The sequence below is a fragment of the Trichomycterus rosablanca genome, chromosome 18 (assembly GCF_030014385.1).
Source record: "Trichomycterus rosablanca isolate fTriRos1 chromosome 18, fTriRos1.hap1, whole genome shotgun sequence".
NCBI classification, from domain to species: Eukaryota; Metazoa; Chordata; class Actinopteri; order Siluriformes; family Trichomycteridae; genus Trichomycterus; species Trichomycterus rosablanca.
Genome location: NC_086005.1, coordinates 25,349,686 through 25,371,641, shown reverse-complemented (window position 1 = coordinate 25,371,641; position 21,956 = coordinate 25,349,686). Strand labels below are relative to the sequence as shown.

At 39.1% G+C, this 21,956-nt stretch overlaps 1 protein-coding gene across 6 annotated transcripts in view; it reads right to left on the bottom strand.

Annotated features, from left to right (window-relative positions):
• The window catches only part of ntm (neurotrimin), a 377,150-nt gene that overhangs the window by 22,144 nt on the left and 333,050 nt on the right, over positions 1–21,956 (bottom strand). The window lies entirely within an intron of this gene.

Sequence of the window (21,956 nt, the reverse complement as noted above, 5' to 3'; positions counted from 1 at the left end):
GACACATATAATTTGTGATAGCAAAATATGAGTAATAGGCCTTTGTAATTGCATAAGGCATTTTCATATATTTAGTAATGCATTTTTATATACTCAGTAATTGTTCTTTCTATCTGTGTAATCCTGCGTGACCTTGTGTCATGAAGAACAGAACGTACAGACATGCAGAACATGAGGACGTGCAAACAGGACGCGCAAACCATGAAGAAACACGCTTCAAAAACACGTACTCACGTCATCGCAAAGCCAGAATTAGATACTGTGACGATGCACGTAGGCCTGCATGTTGTCTAACATCCTCCTTCTTTCTGAATATCCTGCCTTAGGGAGGGGGGTTTACGATTTAGGGGACCAAGAGAAGTAAAAAAGACCTACTGTTCATGTATTTTTACTGCTGTATGTCTTTGTGCTGTATGTAAGAATCCACAATTGGGCGCCCAGGTGGCGCAGCAGGATATTCCGCTAGCACACCAGCGCCGAGATTCTGAACTCCTCGATTCGAAACTCGGTCAGCTGGGCGCCATCTAGCAAGCATAATTGGCAGTGCCTGCAGGGAGAGATGACCGGAACATGTGGGTGGGGTCTTCAAACTCTGTGTAGGGACCCTGATTGGCGGATAGAGGCGCCTGTGCAGAGTGCATGGGTGGAAAAGGGTTCTGTTAAGGGCTGCGTGTGGGTTGGAGGAGGCGTGAGCAGCAATATACCCTTCTCAACTGCAAAAACAGCAGCGGAAGACAAATTGACTACACTAAATTGGGAGAAAATGGGAGAAAAATGCATAATAAATATATATATGTATATACAGTATACTGTGGCGTCTGCAAAGAAGAGTCAGAGTCGCGAGTTGCCATGACAACAGGAACAGCTCTTTTATTGGATACACGGTTCAAGACACGTGCATACACTTATTTAACAACACCCGTTAGCGTAGCCAAATAACATAAACTCCAAATAACATAAACAAACCGTACAACAAACACGGCCGCGAGTCCTTCTGGGTAAAACCGGCTCCGCCCCCCCAATCCACAGTGGGGATGCCACAATAAATATATATATATATATAAACAATTGTGCTTCAATAAACTTTAATCCAGCTGAGAAGACCAAACACTGACCAAACACTTCCACTACACAGTGCACCCAAAGTGTCAGTCCCAAGCCTGGATAAATAGGAGTGTTGTGCCAAGAAAGGCAAATCAAATACACAAATAAATGATTCGCTGTGGTGACACCGGACGTAAAAAGTCGAAAGAAATGGTTCATTCACGTCTGGTTTAATACGCTTTTTAAGCCCGTTTGTAGCAAGCCCATTTTTTTCACCGAGATTGCTTTTTATTTTCTCAGTGTGTGCCTCAGAAATGCTTGGTTGAATAACCCAGACGTCTTCCAAACCCAAACAGAATTCAGAGGCATGGCAGCAAACAAGCTCTCCCTCATACACTCTTTGAAATCCTCAAAAAATGAGAAGCCTATAAAAAGCACAAAGGATTACGAGCGGGGCTCTGAGATGATGCAATGCTTTTTCATCCCGCCACTATCTCCTTTATTTATTTATCTAGTTTGATATGGCGTTTTACTAAGCATTTTTGTGTCTTCTTTGTTTCTTTCTTTGCTTTCAATTGGATCAAAAAAACTAACTGTGTTTTGTGGATGTTGTTTTAAGACTTCTTGTCTGTTGAGCCCGTTGGGCTGCTTTTGTAGCACAAATCTGGCAACCCTGATCACAGCCTTATAAACAGACTTTTAAGTCTGTCCTTTGAATACACAGTTTAAAAGTCAGTAAAATAAATCCTTGTGTCCTTGTGTCTGTATTTCAGAACTGCATTAAATGATAAAATGTTGTTTTTTTTTAAGCTGAGACATCAGCATTTCCGTTATTCACCACCTGACAGCAGTGAAAGTAGGTAAAAACGCTTATAGACAATCATAATCCATGAGTAATAAAGACCCACAATAACCTTTGTATTTGTACAAAGAATGTATGTTTTATACTTGCAATAAAAGAAAAAGGGTTGTTGCAGAAAGTATTAAACTACAAGACTTCCACTGACACACACATACTTTTTCTGTCCAATTCATAATTAATCAGAATTAAGCGATCACAGAAACGGATTTATATATAAAATCTAATTTAATCTAATCGTATACTTAGTTTATTATTGTACCATTATAATTATTATTATTATTATTATTACTATTATTATTATTATCAGCAGTATTATTACTATTAGTAGTAGTAGTAGTGTTGCCATTATTATTATTATTATTGCTATTATCATTATTATTATTGCTATTATTATTAGTATTATTATTAATATTGCTATTATTATTATTATCTGTATTATTATTATTTTCTGTATTATTATTATTATCATTAGTATTATTATTAATATTGCTATTATTATTATTATTAACTGTATTATTATTATTATTTTCTGTATTATCATTATTATTATTAATAGTAGTATTATTATTGCCTGTATTATTATTATAATTACCTGTGTTGTTGTTATTATTATTACTCACTCGGTCACTCTCTAAGCCTCTAATCCTAATCAGGGTCACAGGGGGGTGAAAGACACTCAGAAACACCCTGGACAGGGCGCCAGTCCATCGCAGGGCAGACACACATTCACACCTTAACACACACACACACTGCATGTCTTTGGACTGTGGGAAAAAAACAGAGCTCCTGAAGGAAACCCACACAGAAAAGACACCTGGGAATCGAACCCAGGACCTTCCTGCTGTGATGCGACAGTGCTACCCACCAAGCCACCGTTATTTCATTTATTTCTGTTTTTTTGTACTTACTACAGAAGCACATTTTGAAAACTAGACCTGCCCTTCACACACTTTTATTTACACGACCTTAACCCAAAACTTTGACTCTTTTTAGTAAAAGTACCACTCTGACATAACCTCTCGTTCTTTTCTTCTGTAAATTACAGTAAGTGTTATGTAGTAATGTGACGAGTGTTAAAGAACAATCCACTCTGTTCTGACATTAAAAAAAAGCTTTCAGAACCATTGATGGCTGCTAGTGGTTCGGATAAAGGGCTGAAGATCCTTTAGAGGCTATTAACCGACTCCCACAGTAGAAACGAATATCTGAAGTGTGACGAGAAGAGACCGAGTCACTGTTGTTGAATGTTAATTCTCAGAACGCTTTAGGCTGTGAATATTTGAAAGCGTGTTTTCTTTGGGAAAAACAGTTAAAACACGTTCTCTGAACAAGTCGTTACATCCTGATAAGTGAACCGGCTGCACTTCCTTATTAATATAATTATCAGAGTGACTCAGTTGGAAAATGTGACAGAAAAAAGACCTCACTGTTCAGAAATTATACAAATAAAGAATAATACAAATGTCACAAACAGTGCGTTCTGGCAAAAAGTGCAGATGTTATGACGTGAAGTGTCAAGAGGGGCGATTTGCATATCAAAGCTGGAATCTTAACAAACGTTGGCATCACAGTTGGAGTGTGTATCAGCGTGTGTATTAGAACTGTTTTATCCTGTTTCATGCTTTCTTATTACTAGGTAATGATAAATATTCATGCAGTGTCAGTTTAATTCCACTTTCCATGCAATACGTGACAAAATATTGGTGGAGAAGAAGCATGACAGCAGCACTTTGCTACTGTTGTTGGTTTCTGGTATAATTTACATACTGCATTTCAGTTCATAATTTCTAATTTATCCATGAGAATGAATGTGTAATCGACTGTAAATCACATCTTGATTTTTTGAGGCCGGGAAACTATTAGGAATGGCCTAGGAACATTCGGAAACCCCTATAGAATCACCAATATCAGGGTTTTTCAAACTTTTTTTTAAGTGACCCACATTTGTCCATGATTTTTACTTGACCCAGGCAACACAATGCATCTAACTCTGTATATACAAGATGCAACATAAAGCCTCCACAAGGGGGCATTGGCGTACAAGTTTATTTAATTATTATTATTTTTTTCGGCTCACGACCCACTTAAGGGTCCTGTACAACCCTATGCACCTAGGGGAAATGTAAAGTGATCAGTCTTCTGCTTTTAGAAGGTAAGAAACCAAAGAACCCAGTAAGAACACGACCAGATGCCAAACCCATCACATAACCCAGATGCCTTCCACATTAAGCACTTTAATAGCTTGCATGCAGGGTTCTTTCTGTGTGGAGTTGGCATGTTCTCCCAGTGTTTGTTTGGGTCCCCCCCCCCCCCCCCCCAGATGGATTGAACACAATACCTTCCATATGGAACTTTTAGTATAACAATAAGCTATTAAAGTGCTTAATTGTTGCAGTGACTTCTTAAAAGCAATCCATTTTATCAGCTCCACTTACCATATAGGAGCACTTTGTAGTTCTACAATTACTGACTGTAGTCCATCTGTTTCTCTACATACTTTTTTAACCTGCTTTCACCCTGTTCTTTAATGGTACCAAATAATACCTACTCTGTAGTGGTCCTGTGGTGGTCCTGACCATTGAAAACCAGGGAGAAGGCAAGCTAAAAAGTATGTAGAAAAACAGATGGACTACAGTCAGTAATTGTAGAACTACAAAGTGCTTCTATATGGTAAGCGGAGCTGATAAAATAGACAGTGAGTGTAGAAACAAGGAGGTGGTCATAATGTTATGCCTGATCGGTGTATATCTGTTATTGATAGCTACACAGGGGAGTCAGATAAGAATACAGCTTTTATGTAATAATAGTAGACACACAAACACTATATAAAACAGAGCAAGGTCAAAGTACTCTACGTACATGGAGTGCCACATTGATCTACACTTGTATCAACATAAAACTGTATTATTCAAACATAAAAACCAACAACAGAGGTGTGAATTTAGTTTATTCAACAAGTTGTTGTGCTAATTAAGACTTGACATGCCGACATATGACAAAATAAATATATAAATTGGTAAGTATCAAATTGGCATCACGTCTCTCATAGTTGAAGCCCTGCAACAGGCGACCGGCTGTAAAACTGCAGTCTGTCTTCTGTTATATGTTCTTAATAATAATTTGCAGTACTGAGTGTAGAGTAACGTTAGCAAATATTTTTATAGATTATTTTTCCTCACGTATTTAAAAAACGTGCCACAAATGTTCATAATCAGAGTTCTTTCATTTAGAGGAAAAATAAACACATAAACATACAGTACGTCACGCTCCTCTCAGCCCTGGTGTGTCGCATTATAGCTGCCATTGTAATAAGAGCAAAACAAGATTTATTTACAAAGCAGCGTTCAGGAAAATTTTTCCCTTTATTGTGACAGGTGCATTTTATTTTCCTGGCAACAGCGGTGGAAAATTATTTCTATTCAACAGGACCTCCTATCGGCTAATTCTTTCCTTGAGGAGATAAAATCAATCATCAGAAGTGAAAAGATGGCACTACGCTGTTAAAACTCAATTTAACATGCTTTACACCACATGAAGGCATTCACACACACACACACACACACACATTCCTTTGTTGACTATGTATCTGACGGTGCAATAAAAGAGAAAGTCACTCACAATAAACACTTTATTGGCTTTGGAAGTGCTTTGGATTGCTACCTATAGCTGAAAAATAGCCCACAAAGACACATCAAGGTTGCTCTGCACCAGAACTCATAAAGACTGAAGTGGAATCTCTTCCTGTAACAGTTTCAGTACAAAAGGGCAAAAGTACAGTTCTTTAGAGTCCGCTTGTCATCGACTGTCGTGTTGTAGCTTCTAGAGCTGCTACATTATTGCTGATTTATTTGGTCATTTGTCAAATAAAACGTCACTAGACCCATTCTCTAAAACTTTGCAGTGCAGTGATTAGTGTGTCTGTAAAGGTTTACTAAAATATAAGTCATCTTCAAAGTCTTGCTGTGGTACATCAAGGTGACTTTGTGAAACATACTGTAGTTCAGAAGCACTTTTACATTTTAAAACACGGGTCAAATTATTATTATTATTATTTTTTAAATATTTTTGTTTATGCATCTTCTCCCTTTTTCTCCTTTTTAGCGCGTCCAATTGCCCCATTGCGTCATGCTTCCTCTCCACCAATGCCGATCCCCGCTCTGATTGAGGAGAACAAAGCTAACCCACGCCCCCTCCGACACGCGGGCAGCAGCTGTATGCATCTTATCACCTACACTTTGACGAGTGCAGTGCAGCTCAGCGTTGTGCATGGAGAGACACACCCTGAGAGCACTCTTCTCATCTCTGTGCAGGTGCCATCAATCAGCCAGTAGAGGTCGTAATTGCACCAGTCATGAGAGAGACCCCATCCAGCTTAGTCCCGCCCATATCTGAACAACAGGCCATTTATTTTTCATGTGGCCGCTCAGCCTTAGCCGGCAGGCAGAGCTGAGATTCGATACGATGTATTCGAGATCCCAGCTCTGGTTTCAGCGTGTGTTTTTAGCGCTGCACCACCTGAGCGGCCTCATGGGTCAAATTATTCAGACTCAAAGCTGCTTTTGTGTGTTTTTAATTGTTTTTAAATACCACAAATAGCATTGAGACATGATAAAAGGCCAGGGTCTCTGTCTTTTACCTGCTAATGTTATGTTGTTGATGTTATGTTAGTTTACATTAGTCTTGCATTGCCTAAAATGAGGGAAATCTGGTATCAGAACCTTAAATCTTTACATGATGGATAGTCATGGTCCTAAAACACTAGCAGTTTAGTCTAGTGGCTCTAATAAAGCTCTAAAATATTTCTATAGCTGACCGTGATTTGCTGGGTCTCTATGCTGGCCAGACGGCCAAGTTCCTTTCGGTGTGGAGTTTGCATGTTCTCCTTGTGTCTATGTGGGTTTCCTGCGTGTGCTCCGGTTTCCTTCCACAAGACCAAAGACATGCAGTCATGAGTGTGTGTGTGAATGTAAATGTGTGTGTGTATGTGTTGACCTTTCTAGGGCAATTCAGTGTCTCCAATTAACCTGACTGCACATTTTTCAACTGTCGGAGGAAACCGGAGCTCCCGGAGGAAACCCACGCAGACACAGGGAGAACATGCAAACTCCGCACAGAAAGGACCCGGACCGTCCCGCCTGGGGATCAAACGCAAGACACTGTGCCGCCCCATGACGGTTCAGTACATCTATATTTAAAGGATACAATTGATAAATAATAATAATAATAATAATAAAAATTCATACTTATACATACATATTTATCTTGTTTATGTGGTAGGTCTGACAGAAAGATTTTGTTAAGACCATAAGCAGGTTCCCTCTGAACTGATTTTAATTACAGGTTCTCATTTTATAGTCAAATTTGTTACGAAAAACTGATACAGGACTGATTTATAGTGCATAATGTTTCAGCTTAATACCATTGCCACCAGAGCAAATATTCAACTTATAATCTTCACTAAGAGTAATATGTTTTTCAGAAATGTAAAAAAGGTGCTTATTTGGGCAGATAATAAAAAAAGAAGTAGCCCAACCTAATCTCATTTCCCAATTTTTCTCCACTGGTTGTATTGCTGTATTCCAGGAGAGACCCTCTCTTCCATTTATTTTATCTCACACACAAATCCTTTCACTTTCCCCCATATACATCCCCATACGGTCCCTCTGTGCATACACCTACACCTCTGAAAAAGGGACGGGGAAGCGGAGAGCGGAGTCTCCCGGCTTCCTTCAGCACAGTGAAAGATTTCTGTTTGTTGTGAAAAGTAACTGACTTCAAAATCTCAGCTGAGAATCAGCAGATGGGGCTTGAGAAAGAGAAAATAACAGACCCTGGTCGTATGGGAACAGAAAGTGAGCACAGAAGTAAAGAGAGCTTGTTGGGGTAATATTGTTACATAACACAGGGGTGGGGTGAGCTGGTAACCCCCCCCCCCCCCCCCCCCCAACAAGGTTAACACATGCTTGATATGAAATTGGACATCAAGGTGTTCACATGGTACCAAAATCATGCAATATTATTATCTAAATAATTTCACACAGTGTAAACCACATGAATTTACATGCTTCCATCACAAGTCAGAAAAGTTGAAAGTCAAAAAAGTACTACTGTACAGATCCTGGACAAAATAATGTAGACCTGTAACAATATATTGATATGAAACTGCCTTCAGAACATCTGTATTGCTTCTTGGGATCCTGTTGTTTATCAAATAATTGTTAAACACTTTTTTAAACACAGTTAATATGTAAGCAGCCACTTCATACTGGTTTGGTTGTCAGAGATTAGCAGCAGAGATTAACAGTCATCCAGCCGTTATAGCAGTCTTAGCTTAACACATTATCCTGTACTGGAAACTGTACACCGATCAGTCTTAACATTAAAACCACCTCCTTGTTTCTACACTTAACTGTCCATTTTATCAGCTCCACTTATATCAGCTCAATATAGAAGCTCTTTGTAGTTCTGCAATTACTGACTGTAGTCCATCTGTTTCTCTGCATGCTTTGTTTGCCCCCTTTCATGCTGTTCTTCAATGGTCAGGACCCCCACAGAGCAGGTATTATTTAGGTGGTGGATCATTCTCAGCACTGCTGTGACACTGACATGGTGGTGGTGTGTTAGTGTGTGTTGTGCTGGTATGAGTGGACCAGACACAGCAGCGCTGATGGAGTTTTTAAATACCATGTCCACTCACTGTCCACTCTATTAGACACTCCTACCTAGTTGGTTTGAGTTGGTCATCTTCTAGACCTTCATCAGTGGACACAGGACGCTGCCCACGGGGCGCTGTTGGCTGGATATATTTTGGTTGGTGGACTATTCTCAGTCCAGCAGGGACAGTGAAAAAACTCCATCAGCATTGCTGTGTCTTATCCACTCATACCAGCACAACACACACTAACACACCACCACCATGTCAGTGTCACTGCAGTGCTAAGAATGATCCACCACCTAAATAATACCTGCTCTGTGGTGGTCCTGTGGGGGTCCTGATCATTGAAAAACAGGGTGAAAGCAGGCTAAAAAAGCATGTAGAGAAACAGATGGACTACAGTCAGTAATTGTAGACCTACAAAGTGCTTCTATATGGTAAGTGAAGCTGATAAAATGGACAGTGAGTGTAGAAACAAGGAGGTGGTTTTAATGTTATGGCTGATTAGTGTATACTACTATACAGATAGTATATGGATGCCAGTGTTGTAACTTCTCTCAGTTCGCTAAAGCCACTCTTGTGTATCCTTGTATTTAAACAAAATATGTTCTTATTTCTAACTGCATAAGCAAAATCCATGATACATACTAGCTCTAAATATTCTGCCTGAATTTCTGTAAAACCAAAGTCCTATTTTAACCAGATCATGTAACCCGCTCACAGTTCGTTAGCAGTCTTTAGTCGTATCTGTTGTTGTAGTTAAAGCCCAGCGCTCTCTCTCCATCAGTTGCTGCTGCTGTGCTAACACGGCTCTACAGTAATGGCATTTCCTGTCTTTCTAAAGCTATGTGAGACTGCATTCCAAACAGACGTGTATGACTCACGTACCTTTAGAGTGAATTACGTGGGCAGCCCTCCACAGTATTCAGTTTCAACTGCACAGAGTGCTAACAAGTGTATAAAGTTTAAGACGTGCCATAAATAATGTGCATCCAATTTTAATGTAACTATTTTGCTTTATTTTAAATATCTGTCTGTTGGAACAGCAAGAGAGCTTAAAGAAATTGCACAGGAAGAGTCTCATCACACACAGAGAGTCAGAGTACTACGGGGCCTCAGCAAGCCTAGACGGGAACTATTGCATTTACTTGAGAGTAAAACAAGTAAAAAAAAAACAGACACATGATGAAAAGGGAAAATCAATAGGATATTGGCATTTGGGAGATTTCTTGTGATGTTATAGATCTATTTTAAACTGCCTATAGTCTTTGTTGGGTCTTTGAGAATAGACACATGTTTGATTTGCCCATTACAAAAGTGCAGGGGTCAATGCATGCGACTACAGAAGATTCTGATTCTGATGTAGTTGTTAATTTACTTTTTCGGCATTTAGCAGTTGTAAAGCGACTTAAAGGGTTAAGGGCCTTGCTCAAGTGCCCAACAGCAGCAACCTAGCAGTGGTGGGGCTCAAACCAGCGACCTTCGACCAGCGACCTGATTACTAGTCCAGTACCTCAACCTCTAGGTTCTGGCTTGTGGTTGTGGTGAAGCAGACCAAGGGGGGAAAGTTTCCACCTCCAATTCACCAGAATTAAACCCCCTACATCAACCAAAATCAGACAATTCCAAGATTAATACCTTCATCATGGATTCAAAGAATTTCCCATAAGCAAGAACACAATAGCTTTGTCATTCTTGCTGAAAGAGTAAGAATAGTATCGTAACCCGTGTCAAGAGGGACTCTAAATTTCTTGAATTGGGGGCGTCTAAGAGAAGAAAAAAAGGTTGAGAACCGCTGATGTATGCTGAACCTGCATTCTTCCATCTGGCTTCATTCCTCAGCTACTTATCACCCTTGTATGTCTTTAACGAAGTGTGTAAGAGCAGGAGAATCGCTGCATAATGTCGCGGCCCTGCAGGAATTAGTGCTCTTCATCGTGAGTGTTAGACTAGATAGGTTTCTAATTCCAACAACAGATCATGGGCGCTACTATGAATTACAATTACCAAACAAGGATGATAACGAATAACCTTGTTCCACTCAGCTGCACTTTTTTCAAATTAGCCTACAAGCACCTAGTTACTCTCTCCTTAGGAGGCCATTAGTTTTAAATATTGGGTGATCGTATCTCCTGGACTCTTGGTTCCCTGTGACAGCAGGAAACAGAAGAGAGCCGTTCAAAAACGAGTGCCGTGCATCACACCATGTGGCGGGTGTCATATCAGGGAATACAGATTAAATTTAAAGATACTTTCTCATTAAAGCTAAAACATGTCATGAATTATTTCTGGTGAGTGTGATAATAATCCCCTTAATAAAAATGGGTCATTAAAATGACTGTAGTCATAGGCCAGTACAAGTTGAACGCCAGTATAAACAAGATCCCCTTCCAGCTGCAGCAAATTAACACTTAATGAGGAGTAGAGACTGCTTTTTAAGTGCAGAGGAACAGCACTGTCAGTCATAAGTGCTACTCTTTCCCCTGCCAGCCCATAATGGCATGGCAGAAGGGCATTATACTGTAATCCACACCCAAAATGGTCTATATGGCAGGTTTCTTATATTATATATACAGTTACACTATATAAAGTGTTATAACCTGGATATTAGTATTATGTTGCTTGTGCATTAAATCTTTATAGTTGTTAAATTCTTATGTGTCTGGGAGTTTAAAGTACAGAGCTGAGCAACATAAGCTGTTGTAGAATATTGTAAGCAAATAAGAAACAACAGTTAGCACAGAATGGAGGTTCCAAAGTCCAACATCCAATGTTATATGACTAGAGCAGTATAAATTTTGGTGACATGGCCTAACAGGTTTCTCCTCCCCCACCGTCTGTGTCTAATATTGGGTGTTTCCTTACTTTTAGCACACCTTATACCATTGATGATTTTAAATAATATTCATTTCTCCTCTGTTTTTTTGGTCTGGCACAGAATTAGGTGCAGAAAAGTGTGTTTGTTTAACTCTCTGTTCCCTCACTGTAGTGTATCATTCTGAAATGTATCACCCAGCAGAAGGAGAGCGTTGCACTGAAACAGGTTCTTGTAGCTCATGCATTAGCCAGTAATGAATTGGTTTCAATAGCCTGTTTAGTAAATACGCTCGCTAACAATTTCTGTCACTTACCAGCAGGAAATGATCCACAAGTGTCATTGCACAAGCCATCAAGTCACACTAGTATAAATCTCACACAATCATGTTTATACATTTTCAGTTAGCGTGTTGCTGTGAAGCATAACCCAGTTTAACATCCACAAACACAAGTTTACATTTGTCGCAGCTGCAGCAGTAATGTTACCATCCAGTAGAAATGATTTTGCATGCAAATGTTGACCTCATTCACGAGATGATTAGCATTAAAAACTTTAATCAGGCCACGAGTATTTACTTCATCAACATCCTGACACAACACACATTAAAGTTCAGTGAAATAAAAGAAGTAAAGATGTTACTGAAACAGCTGCACGGCTCATTTTAACATGCAGGAGCTGAGGGTGGAGGTGTGGTGGAGGAGAGCTCATGAAATAAAGGAGGATAAAAGCTTTTCCTGCCACAGGACTGTAATCCAACCCTGTACGTAACTTATATTCAAACGTTAAAGATAAAAATAGCTGCTTACAGGGCAGAACTTGAAAGCAGGGGTCAGAATAACCAATCTATATATTTTTTATACATCTACTACTCTTCAATGAATGAATGTATGAATTTAATGCTGTTTCACAAAGAAAACACAGCAGAGAAGCAACTCCAAAGCAACTCACAGTACTGTGACAGTATATTGCCTAAACAATTGAGGATTAAGGGCCTTGCTCAAGGGCCCAACAGTGTCAACCTGGCAGTGGTGAGGCTTGAATCAGCGATTTCACGATTACTAGTCCTGTACCTTTCCCGCTAGGCTACAACTGCCCATACACAGTACTTCACCGGTAATCCTTTTAAAGGTGTCCTGCCCAACCCTATAAATACGTACACTATCAATATTGTTAGAAACGTTTGAAGCCAGTATAAACAGGTTCCCCTCCAGCTGCAGCAAATTTGCACTAAATGAGGAGCAGAGACTGCACTTTAAGTGCCAAAAAAGGCACTGTCAATCATGTTTGCTACTATGCCTCCTGCCAGCCCATAATGGCATGGCGAATGGGCATTATACTGTAATACACACCCAGACGCTCTATATGGCAGGTGTTTTATTTTATATATTATTAGTATACGTATTATGTTGCTTGTGAATTAAATCTTTATAGTTGTTAAATCCTGATGGTAAGCAATTTAAAATAGCATTTCAATACTATTCGATGCATCACAGTGGCTCGCTAACTACCTTACTCACAATTTTAGTATTCACTTTCTGGTTTTGCACAACGTCCATGTATACGTTAGGTGTGGCTCATAAAACAGCCAATGAATGAACCCACAAGGTAGGTTAAGGTAATTAAGTCATCGGTAAGTTCAGATAGCGTCTAAAATAGAGAGTTTAACTGCTATTAGAGGAGGCAGGAGGCCATATGACTGCTTTCAGGGCTATTTTTAAGTCTACACTTTCTTTGTCTCATATAAGATCTAAGCAAATCCAATTTGCAAAGGCTCTCCTGTCTAATCCTCTGTTTAACCTAAATTTGAATTGGGTTTTTATTTATTTTTGATATGACCTTATAAACGTATAGGATTTAAATTGACAACACAAGGGAAAAAAGGTCAAAGAATAAACAAATCTAAAGCATGGTTAAATCTAAAGCTTACGTTATGGACTACTTTTCTACCAACCAGAAGCACAGAGCTTGGTTTATTGCTTCAGGCCATGCAAGTTAATATTCAGTTCAGCATCTGTATGGCTTGTACACCCCCTCACTATATACACATTCACTGCTGCAGCTCTGACTCTCCAGCTACAACATGAAAAAGCTGTGTATATCAGTGAGGATTTTTACCCGGTTTCTTTGGAGTCGCTGATTCATAAAGATGCATTTTTTAACCAAGGGTTTGTAAGTACCTGACACTTCATATTACATTCCAAACCCTTGATATTAATTTTGCGTTGGTTGGCTCACAGGTGGCCAGTCAAGTTCTTCCACACAAATCTCTTCAACCACATTGTTTATGGACCTTATTTTGTGTTTTTCTAAAGAACTGGTGAGGGGTTAATGTGACAGCACTCAGTACTAAACATGGAGACTGGAGTACAGGTTGAGTCCAATACTTTAATAAAAAAGTCCATTACTTATAATTAAGGCCCTACCTGTGAAATTCAAACTTTAAAGTTTGTCTTTAGCGATTTAACATTTTTCATTCGTGTAGTGTTCAAGTGCCTCACGTTTACTGGTTTTGCAATATGACTCGGTCCTTGCATTCCTACGGCAATTTAGTTAGCAATCGCTTAGTCAAAATGTCCAAGATGTTGAAGTGTAAAGCAGCTAAAAACACGCCTCGGGTTTGAAAACTAACAACCACCTTGCACCGTCGCTGGATGTTCTAGGTTTACATTCAACCGTAAAGGTGAGCTGTGCTGTGTATTGCAGCTTCCATTTATTCTAGCTTCTATTAATTAATTTATAAATGATATGTAATGACTCGTGAAATGTGGCACTTTTCTGTAAAAAATCTGTAATCTGTAAAATCCTGTAAACTGTCCCGTGAATATAGTAGGGCCCTATTTATAACCAATAATAAGCGAGGACGTTTTTCTTCTAACCACTCAATTTAGACTCCAACATAGCAAAAAAATCAGAAATACAATGGACATAAACAGTAAAATCCAAAATAAGTAAACTCTGGAGTATTGCTGGGTATCATAGCTACAACCCTCAGGGTGACTCCTAAATGACCGGTTACTGTGGATTACTGTGAATGTAAAACGCAGTAAGTGGTACACCATAGCAGTGCACAGCAGTCATCATCATTGGACTCTAGAGCATTGGATATATAGATTTATCTTATTATCTGCATTTGAAGTGTTTACTGTAGTTGTATGATCCCTCCAGGACCAGATTCTAACTTAAGCGGACTTAAACTGACATTTGTCATGTTAAGCTTAGGGTTGTGAACACAATGTTATATTAATTAAGTTCTATACTGACTGATCCATGTAAGTGCAGATGATTTTTATGCACCTCTCATTCTGAGAGCTGGTGTGACCTACAGCCTCATGGCTTCACTCTACAATATTATTTTTCAGCTGACATGAGCACTTCAGCAGGGCAGAGTTTTTAGAAACATGGCATCTTTACAGCGCCACATGAAAAATCCATAAGCTCCGTATATTCTGTCTCCAATGTTTGTGACACACGAGCTTTAGTTAACGGTGTAGAGTGGAACATTTTTAGAGACCATCCTGCAGTCCAAGGTTTGCTGAAGTTCCTCTGCACATTATCTGCTTTACCACCCACGTCATTAAAAAGTGGGTGACAATTTTACTGTTCAGATGGCAGAAAATTGAAACCATTAAGGTTAAGCTCCTCTAAAAACAAAACCCGGAAACCCGACAGCAGTATTTTAATGATCATTAGAGAATTTCCTGAACTAACTGATTGTATGGAATCCGGTTCTTTATGTGAGTCTTTATCAGAAGTGTTGATTCACCTTTGAATGCATTAAAAATATGTGTTGTGGGCTGCACTGCTAAAGTTGTTGCTATGGTTACTATATATTTTTATTGCAGTGCAGGTAATGTTGGAGTCTGTGAGCACCACAGACGTAAAAAATATGTGGACACAGATGTTGACGTCATGTCCACATCTGCTTTATCTGCTTGAACATCTGATTGTAAATCAATGCACACTGATATAGAGATGATCGCTTCCTTCTTCTGTTACACTATAAAAGTGGAAACAAAGAGGGAACAAAAATAGCTTAAAAAGTATCAGCCAATTGATGCCTAACACTCAGCAAACTAAGTGGTTGTATCCCAAATCACACCCTGCTCTACCAAATATAATGTCTGAATTAGACACTTCAAATAGTTTAGCTATATACTATGTAGGACATGTGGGACAGTCAGGAAATCATTATGTCCACATCTGCTTGATAATCATCTGTCTGTCTGTCTGTCTGTCTGTCTGTCTGTCTGTCTGTCTGTCTATCTATCTATCTATCTATCTATCTATCTATCTATCTATCTATCAATCAGTCTGTCTGTTTGTCTGTCTATCCATCTATCTGTCTCTGTCCATTTATCTGTCTGTCTGTCTGTCTATATATCCGTCTGTCTATATATCCGTCTGTCTATATATCTATCTGTCTGTCTCTCTGTCTGTCTGTCTAAAACACCTCTAAGAAAACTAAATTTAATAATTAAATAGTACATTTACTTATAAAATATGTATTGTGACTTGTTTACTTAATAAATGTCTGTGTTTGTGTTTGTTGTGGATTAAACTCATCAGTGTTGGTCCGGACTTTATAAAATCTGTGTGTTTTAATTAAATGACGTACCCCAGACACCGCATTTCATTAAGACATGCTGGCTGGTTTCACAAGTCTAAAACTATAACAATAAAAACAACAAAAACGCTATTTCAACTGCCTCAGGGTCTAATCATGGTGCGTGGTGCACGTGGTAATTTTTATGCCTTTGTGCAAAGCTGTGAACATAAAAACCCAATCCAGATCCAGTACGCTGTTAAGGTCCTGATTTTTCTCTGAAACTCTGTAGTTCGTGTTATAATGGATGTGTTATTAACCTGCGTGAGCTACCACTTCACATCAGTCTGACCTGAAGCTGACGGACAGCTCAGGCAGGGTTCAAACCTGACAAAACTCACGTGCTGTGAGGGTGATTTTCTACATTAATGACGTGTAAATTCTGAAAATTGCAAGACTGTATGATTAATTTTATGTCCCTGAGAATATGAATTTATTTTTATCTATTTAAAGGTCTGACTTTTTAATTGTTGAATTGTTTTGCTGATTATGTGATCTGGAATAGAAAATTAGGAACAAAATGCCAACTAGGAGCATGTGCACTAATGGTCTCAGACCTTCAGCTCCGTCTGTATTTAGCTGACCAGCAATTTACAATAATTAGGTGTTTTGTGCTTTTTATAAAGCTTTTTATACAAGCTACAATATTAGTAATAAAGTTTTAACCATTTTATGTGGCATTTATGACTAAACTTTGCACCAAGCAGTGTAGTACAACGTCAGGCATGGATAAAGTTTTAAATGTTTCTATAGCTAAAAAGTTAAGCTTGACACTAAACTAAAAAGAAACTGAAGGATTTGCCTGATTTACCCTTAAAAACATCATGACTGCAGGAAATTCTGGTTACGGATGCCATAGAAGTCAGAAGCCTTGAGGCGATTTCAGTTTCTCCTTCTTAAATGCAGATGACATCCACACACAAATAAATAAATAAAAATAAATAAATATATGAATGAATAAATAAATACACACACTGCTCGACATTAGAATATATTAAATCTGTTTAGCCTTGATCTTGCTCTGCTTTATCAAACGCCTGCTACAAAATATGGCTGCATGACCCACGGGGTGTACGGGACCTTTCCAAACTCAGCTGTTTGGACTCCTGCGGATACGTTTTGGCATGAACGCAGGGCGACCCTGCATGTGTGACCTCAGCCCTGTTTACTCCTACATCTACACCAATGATGGAAAAGTATCAGTACTTAAAATTATGCTTAAATTCTGATTTGCAAGTATTTGTACCTCTACCCACTACACATGAGGAAAATCTGAACTTTCTACTCACTACACACTTGTTTATCTGAAACGAAACCATCTAATCTATTTTTATCAGACAGCTTTAATTAAAGCGCATCATAAAGTGCAGTTCAGTGCATTATTACTAATTTATATTACTAATTTAATATATTTTATATAATTTAATATATTATATGAGCTTGGTGGCTCGGTGGGTAGCACTGTCGCCTCACAGCAAGAAGGTCCTGTGTTCGATCCCCAGGTGAGGTGGTCTGGGTCCTTTCTGTGCAGAGTTTGCATGTTCTCCCCGTGTCTGTATGGGTTTTCTTCTGGGAGCTTCGCTTTCCTCCCACAGTCCAAGAACATGCAGTCAGGTTAATTGGAGACACTAAATTGCCCTATAGGTGAATGGGTGTGTGTATGTGTGTGTGTATGTGTGTCTGCCCTGAGATGGACTGGCGCCCCATCCAGGGTGTTACTGTTTGCCTTGCGCCCATTGAAAAGCTCCAGTAAGCTCCCCCCCCCCCCCCAGTGAGTGAGTAATATATAACTTAATATATTACTAAAATAATATTATTACAGCCTTTTTACTGCTTTATAAGTCAGAGGTCTGTGGACATTTATTTTTAATGTTTTTTTAAACAATGAAGTCAACTGATAAAAAAAAAAATTATAATAACTTTAGATTTTAGCTTTATAAAAAGCACAAAACACCTAATTATTGTAAATTGCTGGTCAGCTAAATACAGACGGAGCTAAAGGTCTGAGACCATTAGTGCACATGCTCCTAGTTGGCATTTTGTTCCTGATTTTCTATTCCAGATCACATAATCAGCAAAACAATTCAACAATTAAAAAGTCATATTCTCAGGGACATAAATGAATCATACAATCTTTCAATTCTTATTAACAAAAAATACCTTAAGATAAGAATTTACACGTCATTAATATAGAAAATCACCCTCACAGCACGTGAGTTTTGTCAGGTTTGAACCCTGCTTGAGCTGTCCGGTAACTACATGTGGTAAGGAATAGTAGGGTTGGGAAAATCTCAGGTTTAAAATTAAAGAGTGCAGACATTGCCTTTTCATCTGGTTAATATTAATATTCACATATATTTTATTTAGTTTCTTCAGTGTTGTTATATACACCATACAATTCAAACAAACAAGGGTTAGCAAATTGTGATAGCTAGACGACTGGGTCAGAGCATCTCCAATACTGCAGCTCTTGTGGGGTGTTTCCGGTCTGCAGTGGTCAGTATCTATCAAAAGTTGTCCAAGAAAGGAACAGTGGTAAACCGGCGACAGGGTCATGGCCGGCCAAGGCTCATTGATGCACGTGGGTAGTGAAGGATTTGTTTCTTTATGGCTCTAAATTTCTCCCAGGCTCTGTCCATACACATGAAATTTACCCCTCCGCCATTCCTTCACATCAGTCTGTGAAAAAGCAAACTGAATGACCAAGTAAAAACAAGTCTTAATTTAAGTACAATGTGAGATTGGTATGGGTCTGATTCCAACCAGCAACAAAGAGTGCAAGACATGAAGACACCCTAAACAGGGCACAAAGCTACAGAAAGCTTCTCCCTATCCTTTCCCTGCCTTGGATTTAACTAGATACATAAATGTATTTAAAGATAAAGTAATAACAGTAATAACAATTTTACAGTGTGAAAGACATACAGGAACGTTTTTATAACTTCATGTAAGTTGTGTATGCTTCTCTATTTTTACTTCAGTACAAACACTGCATTTTTACTAAAGTACTTTAATAGGATTTGTTCTTGTGCTTGAGTACAGAACATTTTTGGGTTGTCATGAAGCACAAGCATTCAAATTTTCAGCTTTAATTAGAAAACACCTTCTAGTTCCTGTCGTTTTTCATTTCCGTCACCTGCTCGGCTCAGATCTGTCAGACTGAAGGTGGCTTTGCGATCGCTGAGCTTCACAGACAGAGAGATAGAAGCACTGACAGAGACGGGCCCGCTTTAACAAACAGACGAGTGTTAGGATTAAGCGTCTCTGTCAGTTCCGACATAAAAGGAAAAAATACATCTTCAAATCACGCCGATACGTCACCCAAAAAACTGTCGGCAGCCCACTTGTGAGCGCCCACTTTTCTCTTAGAAACCAGACAGGCAGAGGCTGAGAATGATTTCAGAACAATATGTTTACTATTTATGCCAAACCAAGACTCAGAGCTGTCTTCAACTGCACATACACTATACAGCCAAAAAAATGTGGACGCCTTATTCGGCTTATACGTCTCGTTTGATATCTCATTTCATAACTGTAGGGGTTGATGTGGCGCTCCTATAACAGCCTCCACTCTTCTGGAAAGGCTTTGCACCGGATTTTGGAGTGTCTCTATTTCTATTTAGAAATCAGGGCAATTTGTGAGGTTGTGAGATTCATCATTTAAGGTCTTGCAATCAACAATTTAATTCATCCCTAATGTATTTAATGGGATTAAGACCAGAGCTCAGTGCAGGCCACTGGACTTTCTTGACACTAAACTTACAAAACCATGTCTTGGTAGACCTTCTTGTGGAAAGAGAAAAGGGTCAAACTGTTGTCACGAATATGGATGCATTTAAATTCTACAATTGATTGTAATGCTTCATATTTAATTACTCGATTACATTACGTCCTCTCTACTGACGTTGACCTCCACTCCGACTGAGGAGAGCCGTGGCTAACACACGCCCCCTCCGACACGTGTGCAGTAGCCGACTGCATCTTTTCACCTGCACAAGGCGAGGTCATATGTGGATCAGCTCTGTGTACGGAGAGCCACACCCTGATCATAACTGCCTGATCACGGAGAGCCACACCCTGTCGTAACTGCATCAGTTACTGCACCACTCCAGCACCCCCCTGAACAACACGCCAATCGTTGTTCATGTAGGCACCCAGCCTGATGGTAGCAGAGCTGAGATTTGAACCCACGAGTTTGAGATGTCAGCTCTGGTGTGCTAGCGTGTTTTACCACTGCGCCACCTGAGCACTCCAACTGATAGTTGAATATTCTAGAATATTTAGGAACCACAATGCTTTGCCAGTTACCTAATTTGTTGGCAATTTAGCCATTTTTAATAAATTACACAGACAAGTAGATCATTTTTGAACCACTGTAGAACAAAGCAGAATAAAGCTAAAGGTAAACTAACTAAGAAAACACACATCTGGAGGAGAATACAAGTCCAACCTGAGGACAGTGGACACTTAGATACTGGATATTTAAGCTTAGTTCAATTTATCATATATCAAATACAATCAATTATATATCAAATACAATCTATCATATACAGTATTAAATACAAACAATAGCACCTTGTTGATCAATGCATAAGATGACCCATGTTTTGCTTATGTTCAATATTACATGTTATAATATAAAAAAAGTATATGTAAAGTAAACATTATATATTATGTACTGTAAGTGGTTTTATCCAAAGCGACTTAAAGTACTGTGACAGTATACTGTCTAAGCAATTGAGGGTTAAGGACCATGCTTAAGGGCCCAACAGGGGCAACCTGGCAGTGGTGGGGCTTGAACTAGCAACCTTTTGACTACTAGTCCAGCACCTTAACCACCAGGCTACAACTGCCCCTACAACTGCCCCAGTATAAAATCTAAGCACAGTCAATGTGTAAAAATGACCAAAATGTCCATTCTTAGAATAGACATTTAACTTATCCCTAAATTAAAATCTCTTAAATGCTAAATTAAACTGTGTAGTGTTAGAGTCACCAATGTTGTAGCATTGCAGAGAAAATATTTCACAACCCTGAGAAGAAGAACTAAAAAAAATGATAAAAAGGGCTTTCATAGCTGTTTACACACTTTATCAGCCTGAGGCGAGGAGGATGACGACAAGCAAGAGTCAGTCGAAAGCCTTAATGAACTTAGCTTCATCTAGCTTTGCATTAACAGACCAGTCATATGACGTAAACACAATGTAAAATACTAGCTTTGTAAGAAATGCATAAATATAAATATAAACACATATTCGTATATAAATAACGCACACGGCTGCTTTCTGAAGCTGCACTCTGGGCTGCAGCCTCGGTGAAACCATCACAGACAGCGTGTTTACATAATCCCTCCTCGTCTGAGCCATTACCAACTCATTTCTCACTTTAAATGTGAAGTACACGTTCGGGCTTCTTTGCATACGGAGAGCAAATTGGATTTCTATTGAAACGTGTGGCTCACTTCACCAGCACCAGCTACTCCTGCACGCCTGTCTGTCTTTTCTCTCTCTCTCACCGAGTGCTGTCGTGGGAGTCTCTGTCACACCGGAGCTATAATGCATCTGTTGTAGAAACAGCGTAAGGTGTTTTTCTTTATGGAGTCGAAATCAGCTGACCTGAACGCTCACGCGCCCCTCGGCCCCCTCGTTCACGCCACCGTTCTGGCACCATGTTGTCACGGTAACAAGGCAAATCAGTTTGGATAGACTGAGCAGTAAGACGCAAAATGCTAAGTGGTGCGCTGGGATCCTTTTTTAAATTCTAGAAAAAAGCTGCTGTAATTAAATATTCAAACATTTTATTCCTGAAAATAAGACGAGACTAAAATAAACCTACAATTAAAAATATATGAATTTTAAAAGAGTAGATTTCATTAAGCATACATGGCTAAGTGTGTGCCTTTATCTTTTATAAGACGTCTTATTTTATATTACTGAATATTCCTCACTGAATTTTCAACATTTTACATGAGCTT